The following is a 12114-nucleotide window of genomic DNA, read 5'->3' as shown; positions in this document are numbered from 1 at the left end:
GCCACGGAGAGCAGCCTCAAGAGAAACCAATCTTGCTGACACCTTGATCTTGCACTTCTGGCCTCCAGAACTGTGGGAATATAAATGCTATTTATTTAAATAGCATTGTTTAAGCCACCCATTTTGGCTTATTCTGTGATGACAAAAGTATTTTGTTATAGCAGCCCTAGCAAAATAACATATAAGCCAAACATTTATAGGACCAAAATGCCTTAGTTCTTCCTCATGCACGGCAAACTCTAGCTCCTTCAGGTATCATTTTGTGTCCTCTTTTTTCTGGAAGTCTCAGCCCTAAATTAGTCCCTGAATCCTCTAGACAAAAACTCACTACTCTTTTCCCGTAACAAAGGAATTTGTATGTATGGGTGGGTGGGTGTGTGTGTGTGTGTGTGTGTGTGTGTGTGTGTGTGTTAAATATCCCATAATCAAAAACGGTTTCCTAGTGAATTACAGAGACAAAATGCTTGAAAAAGTATGTGCCATCTTGTTACATTCTCTTAATTCCCTTTAGAGTGAGTACAATAAAGTAAAACTTCATTATATCACGGAATATAGTTTCTACAAAATAGTACTACTTCTACATTGAAAGATTAGTTCTGCCTGGATCCAGTACACATGTCATATTTCTGGAAAGTCATTTGACACGAATCAGTCTAAAAAATAAAACAAGCAGGTGCATAATATATTACCCAGAATAAAATAAACATGGCTTCATTTTTAAGTGCCAGAGTATTTCGTCCGTTAAATCTCCATCAGCTACTGCATGTTTGGCGCCCTCTTGTGTCCATTTTGGGATAGGTTTTTTTCGTGGAATTTGCGAGCCATTCACCCCATGGCATCTCTAATTCAATCCCTCAAAACTGTAAGCGAGCACTCGATAGAAATCAATCTCTCCTTTGTCTACATAAATTATACCAATTATAAAAATACCATTTGGTTAAAATATACATTATAAGATTTCAAATTTTAAGTAAACATTTCTATACCCATTTGACTTCCTGAATATTTGAGCTTTTTTCTGTAGATTATTGTAGAGAAAAGTTTTTTCTCTTGCTTTTATAGTTAATAGGTATTCATATTTATTTGTTGATCCTTCAGCATTTTAGTTCTAAAATGTAGGTCCCTCAAGTATCCTTTAAAAATTAATTTTTAACTCAGATTTCCACAGAAAAATATTACGTAAAACATTTTTACAAAACAAACCATAAAGCGTGTTCTCTGCCATGACTATATCTGTACGGTTTTGTTTGAGATACCAATTGTTAACGCCATCATTGCTATTTCCACCAAAAAGATGAATAAATATAAGCAAATTGCCAAAACATGACTTCATGCAGATTAGCTTAGTACATTGGTGATTACAGTACAAAGGTCACATTGCGTGTTAAAGTTAATTTCCCCAATTCTGATCTAATAAGGCATCCACCTTGGTTATTTCCTTGTTTGGTATAGATATCATAAAATATGAATTGACATCTATATCACAAATCATCTGGGCCTATCCCTATTTCTCATTACTAACATTTAGTTCAAATACCATTCATCAAAATCTAACCACCCAATTTACATTTATACTGTATTCAGATAAATAACCATGTTCATCTGGGGCCTGGGCTTTATTTCTCCTGAAGGCATAATTAGGGCCAGGCGTGGTGGCTCATACCTGTAATACAGCACTTTGGGAGGCTAAGGTGGGAGGATGGCTTAAGCCCAGGTCAAGGCTGCAGTGAGTCATGATTGTGCCACTGCACTCCAATCTGGGCAACAAAGTGAGACCCTGTGTCTCAAGAAAAATTAAAAAATTTAAAAATAAAGGCATCATTAAATTCCCCAAGTAAATTCATTAAAATTTACCCCCTAGGCAAGGGACTGGCAAACTGACAAATAAGGACTATTTCAGAAGTTTCCAAAAGATGCAAAGACAAAATAAATACCTCATAAGTCGTAAGCGAGATGGACAACTGTTGAGAACAAAGAGAAGCAACTTTAAGCTGGAATCAGCAAAAGCTGCTGTGAGGTAGAACAAGAACGTTTGACAGCAAAGCATGCACCAGCCAGGGACCTTGGTCAGATCATCACCAGCAAAACAGGGATACTTCTTACTGTATCCATTGTTAATGGGGATAGCACATAAGAAATACTTAAAGAAAAGGGTATGAGTAAAAACATGCATTTAATGAATTAATGCAGTTTAGATATTAAATATAGAGTTAGAAGCAAATATACAAATAATGCTTTTATTCTTAGAAAACATCTTTATTCTTTCAGACTCTGAGAGTTAGTCTAAAATTGCAGATAAGTACAAAATTACAAACACAAACTCAGAATTCACCTTTTTGTGGGGGAACATAGGAAGAAGGTAAAGCAAAGTGTCTGTGATTTTGTATCAACCTGGTTAGGCCACAGTGCCCATTTGTTTGGTCAAACATCAGTCTAAATGTAGCTGCAAAGGTTTTTTTTAAATAAACTTTGAATAAAGCAGATTAACCTCCATAATGTGGATAAGTCTTATTTAATCAGTTGAAGGCCTGAATTCTACAGCAGATTTTGAAAATGCCAATATTCATAACGGCATGAGCCAATTCCTTATAATAAATATTTCTTACGCACACTCTCTTTCTCTCCACACACATACACAACACACACACTCACACACACATCTTTTTGGTTTTGTTTCTCTGGAGAACCCTGGCATACATAATCCATATGTTTTATAAATATTATATATATTTATATTTACATATATATATCTTACACATACTCTGTATGCATATATATGGATGCATGTGTGTATTTCTCCTAGAACAAGGTCAAAAGTATCCTTGACAAGGGTACTTTTATAAATAGGTTATAGAGTTCTGGCAAAGCAGGAATTAGTTGAGGATTAAGATGTTACAACCTTCTCCAGGCCTGAATGAAACTATGGCCTGAGATTTTCTAATTCCACAAGAGCTTGCCTCACCCTAACCTCACTGCAAGGTACTAGGTCACCGTGGGTCATGCACCCCTCATTACACTGAATCTGCTCCTCCTCCCCTCTCTACTGTCACTCTCTAGCCTGTGACCCCCTTTGCCTATGACAGTGTCCTCTCTGGTCAGCCTTATTCCAGTCCTCCCCACACCCTTCTCCCCAGTGCAACCACCACCTTTCTCGCCAGAGGAATCAAATCACATGACTCCCTTAAACCTTTGGGTGGCTCTCACTATGCCTCCGCTTTGTCACTGTCATTCTTTTAAAACATAATTACTTGTATTTCCTCAGCCACACCCCCATTGTGTACTACTCCACACCTTTACAGAAGTGGCTACCTCTTCTTGGAATGGTCTCCTCTTGTCTTCGCTTGTCCTTCTCATGCAAATCCAGTACACACATTGGTGTGTCTGAAAGCCTTCTCAGCCAACCCCTCACAGCAGAATTCGCCACTGCCTCTTCCAGGAGGCTACTCTGCATTGCACCCTATGATAATAATCAGCCCCTAGTTGATTCATCTTTGCCTACCAAGCACATGGCCCAGTGCCTGGCACACAGTAGGCCCTTGCAGAATGATTATTTGAGAGAAGTGAATTGAATTCATCAGATGCCTAGGTGCAAGCTGCCGTCCTGACTACCTATTAGCGAGAGGGCTATAGCAGGTGGGGAAGGTGTCTGTTCACATCCCTAGCTGGAGCCAAGGAAAAGATCTTCCATCTTTCCTTGAGGAATGGTCAGGAAATCTAAAGTTAATGATCTTGTGCCTGCCTGGCTGGGACAAGGGTCACAGGAAGGCTGTGCCTGGGGAGTGTGTAGGGCTGGAATTAGGGGATAAGAAAGAAGACAGGATATCCTGGACTGACAGAGGAAGTGAACTCAAGAAAAACAGAGGCCATCAGGCCTGAGTTTTTGAGAGAAAGATCTGGAGTAACGGAGAACCTGGGAAGTGGTAGCACAAAATAATGGTGATGATAACAGCAGCCATAAGCAAGACTGAAATAGAATGTGTGACAGAAGTTCAGGGGTAGCAGGAAGAGACAGTGAACGAGAAGATACAATTGGAAAACCTTGTGTTGATGGGCAGCGAACAGCCGGCAAGTGGAGAAGAGGGTGGAGGGTGAAATATTTTTGTTTTTAAATCAATAACTTGTCTTAAAATGACAACTGAACTTGCTATTAATTAATTAATTTTCATACTCATCTTTTTTTGTGTGTTTGTTTTTAGTTTAGTTTGTTTTGTTTTTTGAGATGGAGTCTTGCTCTGTCAACCAGGCTGGAGTGCAGTGGCGCAATCTTGGCTCAAGCGATTCTCCTACCTCAGCTTCCTGAGTAGCAGGGACTACAGGCACCCACCACCATGCCTGGCTAATTTTTTGTATTTTTAGTAGAGACAGCGTTTCACCATGTTAACCAGGATGGTCTCGATCTCCTGACCTTGTGATCCACTCGCCTCAGCCTCCCAAAGTGCTGAGATTACAAGCGTGAGCCACCACGCCCAGCTTCATGCTCATCTTTTAATAAAAGCTTCTTTGGGAATGATAAGCCCTCATATGACACAACCTGATCCTCTCTTTGAAGTGTCTATGAATTTTTCATGGCTTCCAACATTACTTATATTGTTTTATCATCACTTCTCTTTTTGGAAACACTCCTAAAAATGTTTTAGAATGTAGGCATGGAAAAAAATTACATTATCTTAAATTAATATGAATGAAGAAGGTAAGAACATTCAAGGAAATGGCAAAGAGGGAATTAAATGCAAGTTTTTTCCAGGTAACTCCAGCAAACACTAACAAAGGGATGACTTGAGAAATCAATAATCTGGTTCTTCTTTGCCTATAGAATCAAGTTGGTTCAAAAATGGAGCCAAACGTTTTACATTAAGAACAACTGGCATACTAAAATAATTATTTATAAGTAATAACATGTTAGTCTGAAACTTTAGATACCAGTCCTGACTCTCAGGACTGGGAAAACGCACTTGGCCCAGCTCAGAAGCCACTGAAACACTGTGGGTTTGGCACCTCATGTCAAGCCCAATCCGTTTGCTATTTGAGTTCATTTATTCTTGGCAAAATGTAACTTCCTGCCCCTAAGAAGAAAGATTTTTAAAGTCTCATAAAAATGATTCCAAAGTTTACTTGGACTTCAAAAGGCTCTTACAAAACAACATTTTTATTAGTTAAATTTATGGAATATGGTGCATAAGGATTACATTTTCTTTTATCTTAAATAAGTAACAATTAGGGCAAAACCAATGGGATGTGGAGTTGGGAGAAGCTTGGCAAAGAAAAAATCCACAGGGGACCACTTTGCCATGAGTTACAGGAAAAACAGAATCTCCAGAGAGGGAGTGTGCTCTCTCTAGGAACTCTAGAACTGGGACGCAGCTCAGTTTTTCTTCAGATCATCAAAGCCCAGCGCTTACTACCAAGGGAGGCGTCCTTACACTAAGGTCTCTGTATAATAGCTCACATCAGGTCTGATCCAATACCAGAAGGCAAAAAGAACCTGATAATGCGTATTGCTGACATCTTACTGGGTGCTCATGTTCTTCAAAAGATGAAAAAACCGAGTTACCTTCTCCAGTAAAGGCTGAGCACCAGCAGGAAGAGCTGAGGTGTGAAGAGGAAAGCCCTAGGTCACGAGCCTTCCTATTTTCACAGCCTGGGCATACCCAGTCTCAGAAAGAAGATCCCAGGAATGTGGCTCATGCCTTCCCAATGCCCACTCTGCTTGATTATTAATCTTATATTTTAAGTGCTGGGTTAGGTTGAAAGTCTTGAAATTTAGCGCACTAGATTTATTTAGTATAATAGACCTTTGTTAACCCAGCATTCATTGTGTGACTTCCTGAAGATGCCAGATTGTTTAGGAAAGCAAAAATCATCATAACATTAAGTGTTTACTAGTAATCTGACAACTTATAAAAATTAGTCCCCACTCCAGGAGTGCTGGCTGGGTCCATTCCTACATAAAGCCAAGGCTTTGTTCATTAATTTTTCCCCAGATAGTGTGCTGTTGGAAATACTGAACAGTATAGTGCCACATACTGCAAATTGATATAAGTCTTGCAAAAGATGCAGGCTTTCACGGCACCAGTGAAAGTGACATTGGTGGATCTGCTGGAATTGCAGGCAAAGCCATTCCATATCCTGCCCTGGAGGTGTCTAAACAGACAGCTGCAGAGAGAGACTGCCTAGGGCCCCAGGTGTGATCACGGAGAGCCTGTGCCAGCAAGACTGATGGCTGAGAAGGGGAGGGGAGGGAGGAAGAACTCAGAATTAGTAAGCAAAAGGAAAACACTCAGGATGGGTTGGGAACATCCTGCAGGTACCAGAAAACGAGGATAATGTGAAAAATATAGGGACAATGATTAAAAAATCAAAGGATCTGACTTAAGGGAATTCTCATTGAAAAGTTGTGATAATTCAAATATTAAATAATTATTATTGTTACATTATAATTAAATAAAAATAAAATTAGTGTTAGGTATAAAATAAAAATAGTATTAGGTAATTGGAATGATTTGATCTATGAAAGATTGAGTTCAAAATCAAAGTCAAAGGAGAAAAGCTAAAAGAAATAGTAAAAAAAAGGAAACTTATAATACAAAAGAAGAATGAAAACAGGATTTTTGTTTGTCATTATTTCATGAGGTAAGGGATGTATATATGCCTATATGTATACCAATGTACATACATATGCATATATGAATTATATGCACAAATTTTGCTGCTATATTAGTTCGTATTATATATAATATGAATGTATACATTTATACGTATATATTTATACATATCATATTATATATAATATGAACGTATGTAATATATATGTTCAGGGTAAGTAGAAAAGAAGAATGGACAAAATAATTGGGAGTGAGCTGAACTAATACAGAAATAGAAGGAACTCTATCAAGAACAGAAAGGGTTGATCAGTATTCTGGTCTTGTATAATAACCACATTTAACCTCTGATGGTCACACAAAATGACGAAGTAGAAAGAAGGCTCAACAATGTGCTGCAAATGACAAAACAGAAAGAGGGTCCAAAGAGGAGAGCTCATAAAGCAGACTGACTTCCTCATCTCCTAGGAGCCAAAATCTTTAGATAACCCACAAATTCTTATAATATACTAATAAGGAACACACACGTCTAATGATGCTAAAAAAAAAAAGTAGCTCAGTGAATCATAATGTTAGGACGATGGCTATGTACTGAACCATGAGAAGCTGAAAGGATACCTTATTTCTGGGGAAGACATCTACTTTCAAAAAATTAAAACCTATATCCCCAATGAGGGCTGAAGACGTAACAAGAAAGCCCTGATTATTAATATACACTCAGCCTAATGATCAGTGCGCAGGCTCGAAGCTCCTGAACTAAATAAGCAGGTCTCACACCCACCCAAGAGTTTTGAACTGGACTGCCTAGATCTTGTAACTTCTACCGGTCTGAGGCCACATCTCTTTTTACTTTGGGTTAGTAAATGTATTGCTTACTGAAAGCCTAAGGAGGCAACCTCAGGAATAAATGAAAATTAGGATAAACATTGTGGTGAGAATCAAGATAAGGATAAAAACATTTGCTTAATTGTTCTAGTGGTAAGTGTGTTGAGCACTTTTAGAACCCTGGTTAGTTTGTGTTTGGTCTGTTTTGAAAGATTTTTAATCTTTGTAAGGTAATCTGATCTGTTAAACTTGTGATTTTTTTTTTCCTTAGATGGGGCCATGCTCTGTTACCCAGGCTGGAGTGCAGTGGTGTGATCTTGGCTTTCCAACCTCCACATCCCGGGTTCAAGCAATTCTCCTGCCTCAGCCTCCCAAGTAGCTGTGATTACAGGTGCCCGCCACCACACCTGGCTAATTTTGTATTTTTAGTAGTGATGGGGTTTCACCATGTTTACCAGGCTGGTCTTGAACTCCTGACCTCAAGTGATCCACCCACCTTGGCCTCTCAAAGTGCTAGGATTACAGGCATGAGCCACTGTGCCCAGCCGTAAACTTGTGATTTTAATTAAGAATGTTCATATGTACAAGTATTATTTACATGTTGGGGGGAAATTTCTTTTTAAAGTAAATTCTGTAAGTAGTATGTTAAAATTTAGTATAATTGCTTATTTTTTTAAAATGCTAGTCATTTGATTAATAATTAAGATTAATGAAGCAGTATACAAGTGATCTTGTATACCTTTCAACACTCAAAAGGCCATTTCATGGAGAACAATCTATCTTTGCTCATTCTAAAACTATGCAAAGTTGTAATCTTTACTTATTTTTTTAAGTATAACTTATTTTTATACATTTCATTCCCTTCTCCTAGGTAAAGTTTCTCGTAAATTAGCTTGAACTTCTTGCACATCAGTTTATGTACAAGGTAGCCTGGGATGGATCTTCCCCCTAATTCTATTTCCAATACTTCCCAGGTCAAAACTTTTTAAAACAATAAATAGGGAAGGACATAGCAACGACTTTTGTAGTTCCTTCTAGAAGGCAGAGCTGAGCAAATTTTTCAATGTGGCAACATGAAAAAGACATTGCTGGCCAGGTGCGGTGGCTTAGGCCTGCAATCCCAGCACTTTGGGAGGCTGAGGCAGGTGGAATGCTTGAGACCAGGAGTTCAAGACCAGCCTGGCCAACATGGCAGAACTCCATCTCTATTAAAAATATACAAAAATTCGCCAGGTGTGGTGGTGCATGACTGGACATTCAAGGAAATGGCAAAGAGGGAATTAAATGCAAGTTTTTTCCAGGTAACTCCAGCAAACACTAACAAAGGGATGACTTGAGAAATCAATAATCTGGTTCTTCTTTGCCTGTAGAATCAAACTGGTTCAAAAAAGGAGCGAAATATTTTACATTAAGAACAACTGGCATACTAAAATAATTATTCATATGTATTCTATTTCCAATACTTCCCAGGTCAAAACTGTGATCCCTGCTACTTGGGAGGCTGAGACATAAGAATTGCTTGAACCGAGGAGGCGGAGGTTGCAGTGAGCCAAGATCATGACACTGAACTCCAGCCTGGACGACAGAGCAAGAGTCTGTCTCAAAAAAAAAGAAAAGAAAAAGATATTGCTTAGAAAAGTAACTTGAGTCCTGTTGAGCCTAAGTAAAGGACAATAATGGAAGTTTCTAGTCTGCAAAATATGAAGATGCCCCTCAGAGACACAGCTGTGGGTGCCTCTCACAAGACAGATGTTCAGGAAACCTGGGCTGTTGCTCTGGAATTTTCAATGAGTTATTTTACTTGCCTTTGCCTCAGTTTACAGAAAATAAACTGGCAACAATATCTCCTTGTTATTGTGAGGATAAAATAAAAGGTGTGACATTTCTCTTTTAAATGTATAAAATGCAGAAAAATTGGAGGCAACTGGAAGGTACAGTAGTGGATGTGAGGTAGTAAGCGGGAAAAAAGGATATGTCAATCTCCTAAGATGAAATAGGCATTCGGAAGGCCGTAACGTGATGTATGAGTGACACTGATTAGCTAAAAATCCTATATAGTGTCTTAAAACAGCAGCAGTAACAACAACAAAGTTTATTTGAGAGGAGGAATTCTGGAAAAAAGCTTCTTTCAAAAAAAAAAAAAGAGGTTTCTAGTGCTCAGACAGTTCGTTCCTCTGCAAAGGCGGGTTACTCTGTTGGGGTCCATTATAGTTCTGAGGACCAATAGTACAGGACAAGGAGATGGTTCCTGGTCCCTGTTCTCCTCCCACAGATCTGTCCCACCTCCCAGGCTCTATACATAGAGTAACAGAGATGGGAAGCCCAGAACCAGTCCCTTTAATGCACTTATTTGCAAAACAAGATGTCACTATGCAGCAGAGTGACAGTCCTTTCCCCTGGAACTGTCCCAGAGTTCTCCAAGCTGAAGCCAGGGCTACATTCACCATCTCAGACTCCTGCTGAGCTAAGTAACCACCCTCTCCTACCTTCTCTTCAGGAGCCCTGGCACCCTTGCTCTGGGGAGAGTTTGAAGAGCAACCTGAAAGTTCCCACAGTTTTTCCTCAAATCTGGGTTTCCATGAGCATGGGCCACCAGTCGGGAGAGCCACATGCCTGCCCTTGCCTGGCTCAAGGCTGTCACTGTCTGTCAGATTCATATCGCTCTCTGACACTTAGACTTCCAATCTGGATCTTGACCTTGAACTGGACTCTGTAGGAAGTTCTTAACATTGAAGGAAGTTATTTATCTCTTTTCAACTAACCCAAGCACTTTCTAGCACCTTTTAGCAGTCTAATGACTCCATGGATAAAATGTTAGGGAGCAGGACAGTGACACGGCCACAGAATATCACACATGGAATCCTCATTCATTCCCCCAGGGAAACAGCACCTGTAGAGGACAAATCTGGTAGACACCACTGTGACAGGTGATTTTATATGTCAACTTGACTAGGCCACAGGATGTCTAGACATTTGTCAAATTTTTTTTTATATGTCTGTGAGGATGTTTCTGGATGAGATTAACATTGAATCAGTAGACTGAGTAAAGAAGACTGCCCTCCCCAGTGGGGGTGGCCCTCATCCAACCTGTTGAAGCCCTAAATAGAACAAAAAGGCTGAACCTCCCCCAAAATATGGTGATCTCAAGCTGCCTGACTTCTGGAGCTGGAACATTGTTCTTTTTCTGCCTTCCAACTCAAACTGAAAATGAGCTCATCTTGTATCCTGAGTCTGCTGGCTTCCAGACTGAACTATACTTTGACTCTCCCAGGTTTCCAGCTTGCAACTGCTGGTCTTTGGACTTCTCAGCCTCCATAATCATGCATAAGCCAATTTCTATATAGATCTAGAAATTCATATATATATGTGTGTGTGTGTGCGTGTGTGTGTGCATATATATACAGTCATGAATCACTGAGCAGTGGGCATACTTTCTGAGAAATGTGTCATTAGGCACTTTTATCATTGTGTGAACATCATAGTGTACTTACACACGCCTAGACGGTGTAGCCTACAACACACCTAGGCTATATGGTATAACTTGTTGCTGGTAGATTACAAACCTGTACAACCTGTTACTGTACTGAATACTGTAGGCAATTGTAAAACAATAGTAAGTATTTGTGTATCTAAACATAGCTAACCATAGAAAAGGTACAGTAAAAATACTGTATAAGAGATAAAACATGGTGTGCCTGTATAGGTTGCTTACCATAAATAAAGCTTGCAGGTTGGCAGTTACTCTGGGTGAGTCAGTGAGTAAATGATGAGTGAATGTGAGGGCCTTGGACATCACTGTACCCTACTGTAGACTTTATAAACCCTGTACACTTAGGTTACCCTAAATCTATTTTAAAATTGTTTTCTTTCTTCAATAATAAATTACCCTTAGCTTACTGTAACATTTTTACTTGACAAACCTTTTAATTTTTAAAATTTTCTGACTGTTATAATAATACTTAGCCTAAAACAGAAATGAATTGTATAAGTGTACAAAAATATTTTCTCTCTTTATTTTTATTTTATGAACTCATTTCTATTTTTAATTCTTTTAACTTTTCAAAATTTTTTATCAAAAACTAAGACTCAAACACACATTAGCCTAGGCCTACACAGGGTCAGGATCATCAGCATCACTGTCTTTCCCCTCCACATCTTCTCCCACTGGAAGGTCTTCAGGGGCAATAACATGCAAGAACTGTCATCTGTGATAACAATGCCTTCTTTTGGAATGCCCCCTGAAGGACCCACCTGATGCTGTTTTACAGTTAATTTTTTTATATTAGTAGAAGGAGTACACTACAAAATAATGATCAAAAGTATAGTATAGTAAATACATAAGCCGGTAACATAGTCATTTATTTTCATTATCAAGGACTATTTACTATACACGATTGTATGTGCTAGATTTTTATATGACTGGCAGCACAGTAGGTTTGTTTGCACCAGCATCACCACAGACACAAGAGTAATGCATTGAGTTATGATGCTACAATGGCAGTAATATGTCGGCTGATAGGAATTTTTCAGCTCCATAGTAATTGTGCAAGACTGCCATCATATATTTGGTCTACTGTTGACCAAAACCTCGTTATACAGCATATGACTGTCTATGTTTAAACAAAGAACCACATTTTTGACGAATTTTAATTTTTTATTTAAGAGTATAGTGTAATAAGGGTAAAGTGTC

At 38.8% G+C, this 12114-nt stretch overlaps 1 long non-coding RNA gene across 1 annotated transcript in view; it reads left to right on the top strand.

Annotated features, from left to right (window-relative positions):
* The window catches only part of LOC100938188 (uncharacterized), a 75974-nt gene extending 64650 nt beyond the window's left edge, over positions 1 to 11324 (top strand). The window contains exon 3 of the long non-coding RNA XR_151751.3: positions 8895 to 11324. This is a non-coding gene — a long non-coding RNA (uncharacterized LOC100938188). The remainder of the gene's footprint in view (positions 1 to 8894) is intronic.
* Positions 11325 to 12114: the final 790 nt, after the last annotated feature.

This window comes from Pongo abelii, chromosome 11 (assembly GCF_028885655.2).
Source record: "Pongo abelii isolate AG06213 chromosome 11, NHGRI_mPonAbe1-v2.0_pri, whole genome shotgun sequence".
NCBI lineage: Eukaryota > Metazoa > Chordata > Mammalia > Primates > Hominidae > Pongo > Pongo abelii.
Note: the sequence above shows the minus strand (reverse complement) of the source record. Positions and strands in the feature narration are given on the sequence as shown.